This window comes from Arachis hypogaea, chromosome 13 (genome assembly GCF_003086295.3).
Source record: "Arachis hypogaea cultivar Tifrunner chromosome 13, arahy.Tifrunner.gnm2.J5K5, whole genome shotgun sequence".
In the NCBI taxonomy this organism is placed as follows: domain Eukaryota; kingdom Viridiplantae; phylum Streptophyta; class Magnoliopsida; order Fabales; family Fabaceae; genus Arachis; species Arachis hypogaea.
Window position 1 is genome coordinate 52,325,883 of NC_092048.1, and position 2,653 is coordinate 52,328,535.

General features: G+C 42.3%; 1 non-coding gene across 1 annotated transcript; it reads left to right on the forward strand.

Annotated features, from left to right (window-relative positions):
* Nucleotides 1–1,452: 1,452 nt before the first annotated feature.
* Nucleotides 1,453–1,559, forward strand: LOC112738720 (small nucleolar RNA R71). The gene has a single exon (XR_003169663.1). It is a non-coding gene; the product is annotated as a small nucleolar RNA R71 (small nucleolar RNA).
* Nucleotides 1,560–2,653: the final 1,094 nt, after the last annotated feature.

Below are 2,653 nucleotides of genomic sequence, written 5' to 3' on the forward strand. Positions count from 1 at the left end.
CCACTCCTATTGCTTGTTTTTTAGTTTTGTCAGCCAGCTTGATGACTACGTCTGTGGGCATTAGCTCGTTGATCTAAAGCTTCTTCATGAGGGATAAAGGCATTAAGTTGATACTTGCCCCAGGTCACAGAGTCCTTTGTCAAACCTTGTTTCTCCTATAGCACAGGGAATGTGAAAACTCCCTGAATCCTTTCTTTTTGTAGGTAACTCTGGTTGAATGAGAGCACTGCATTCCTTATTCATCACTATTGTTTGTCCTCCCTTTAGTGAGCTTTTCTTGGTCAGCAGCTCTTTCATACATTTAATGTATGAGGGCATTTGTTGGAGAGCCTTGATAAATGGTATGTTTACATGAAGGGATGCAAACATGTTGAGGAACTTTAAGTACATTCTCCTTTCTACACCACCCTTGAGTCTTTGGGGAAAGGGTGCATAAGGTTCAGAATCTCCTTCTCCCTTAACTCCTTCTTCTGTGTGGAGTTAGGTTCTTGGTCACCCCCTTCTTGCTTCTCTATTGGAATATCTTGAGAGTATTCTAAGGGTTTGTTCAGTTCTTCCTCAGTCCCCTTATCACTTATAGTGACCACCTTGCATTCTTCCCATCTTACTTTCCTTGCTTCACCTCTCGGATTTTTCTCTGTGTCACTTGAAAAGCTATCAGTAGGTTTGGGAATCTACTGAGAGAGGTATCCCACTTGAGACTCCAGCCTCTTGATGGTGTCTCCCTGGTTTTTTATATTAGCTCACACCTCCTCCTTGAACACTTTGTTATCTTGGATTTCCTTGCATATTCCTCCAAGTAGGGTCTCAATTCTGGAAAGTCTATCTTCAGATGGTGATGGTGAGTTGAGGTTGGAGGGGTAAGAAGGGCCATTTTGGTTTTGATATGAATGTTGAGAGGTATTGTTAGGTGAGTTTTGATATGGTCTCTGTGTGGAATGTTGGTGAGTTGCATTGTTGTTGGGGTTGTGACGTCTCTGATCTTGGCCTTGATCCTGTTGATTTCCCCACCCAAAGTTTGGGTGGTTCCTCCAACCAGGATTATAAGTTTTGGAGTATGGATCATGGGTCTGCCTAGGTGAGTTTTCAATATAGTTGGCTTGTTCCTGGTCACCCTCTTCCTCTACATTCACTCCTTCTTGAGCTGCTGATGAGGTGGTGACTGCTGCAACTTGTTTTCTTTCCATCTGCTTGGTAAGGTTAGCCAGTTGCTTGGTGATTATCTTGTTTTGAGCTAGCAGAGCGTCCATGTTGTTCAGCTCCATCACTCCTCGAGTGTTGCCCCTTTCAGAGGCATAGAAGTAGTCATTCTCAGCTACAGTCTCGATAACATATATGGCCTCTTCAATGGTCTTCTTCTTGTTCAGAGATCCCCCAGATGAGTGGTCTACTGCCTTCTTTGATTCATAAGAAAGATCCTCATAGAAGATGTGTAATTGCACCCATTCATTGAACATATCTGGCGGGCACCTTCTTGTCAAGTCCTTAAACCTCTCCCATGCTTCATAGAGAGTTTCACCATTATGTTGCCTGAAGGTTTGTACCTCAGCTCTCAACCTATTGATTCTTTGAGGAGGGTAGAATCTCGCCAAGAATTTTTTCACCACATCTTCCCAGGTTGTCAGACTCTCCTTCGGGAAGGATTCCAGCCATTTAGATGCTTTATCCTTGAGTGAAAAGAGAAACAAAAGCAGTCTATAAGTGTCAGGATGAACACCATTAGACTTCACAGTATCACATATCCTTAGGAAGGTGGTGAGATGTTGATTGGGGTCTTCTTGGGCGCTTCCTCCGAATGCACAGTTGTTCTGAACAAGGGTGATGAGCTGGGGTTTTAGCTCAAAGTTATTGGCATGTATGGTTGGCTTTTGGATGCTACTTCCACAGTTTCCTGGGTTTGGATTGATATAAGAGCCCAGAACTCTTCTCTCTTGCCCAGCATGATTTGCTGGTCCTTCTCTGGCATGGTTGTAAGCTTCTTCTTCATGGTGGTTCTCCACATTCTCCTCCATGTCTGGTTCAAAATACTCCTCCTCTTCCTCAGCACCAACGACTCTCTTTCCTCTTGCTTCCCTCCTTAATCTAAGGAAGGTCCTCTCAGGTTCAGAATCAAAGGAAGTTGAAGCCCTGCTTCTTCTACCTGTCATACAACCAACAAGGCAAAAGCAAGAAGGAGATAAATGCAGAAAGTACTCTAGTTAGAAATGCTGTTAGTGTGAGTGATGCAATATATCAAACAGTTAGTGGGTTAGTGAACTTATTTGTAAACAATGAAGAAAACACCACAGGCGGGTAAGGGGTAAAGGAAAGAAAATAGCTAAGACTGAAAGTAAATCACTCAAATGGAATTAAACAGAACAAAAGAAAAATGCTCAATCTAGTTATCCACCAATTTAATCATTGTTGATACAAAATCAATCCCTGGCAACGGCGCCATAAACTTGATGCACGAAAACTTGTCTTTCAACAAATTTCCCTTCGGCAAGTATACCGAATTATCGTCAAGTAAAAACTCACAATAGAGTGAGGTCGAATCCCACAGGGATTGATTGGTCAAGCAACTTTAATTAGAGGAATATTCTAGTTGAGCTAAGCAGAATTTGAGTTAAGAATTGCAAAAGATTAAATGGTGGGAAAGTAAATAACAGAAATT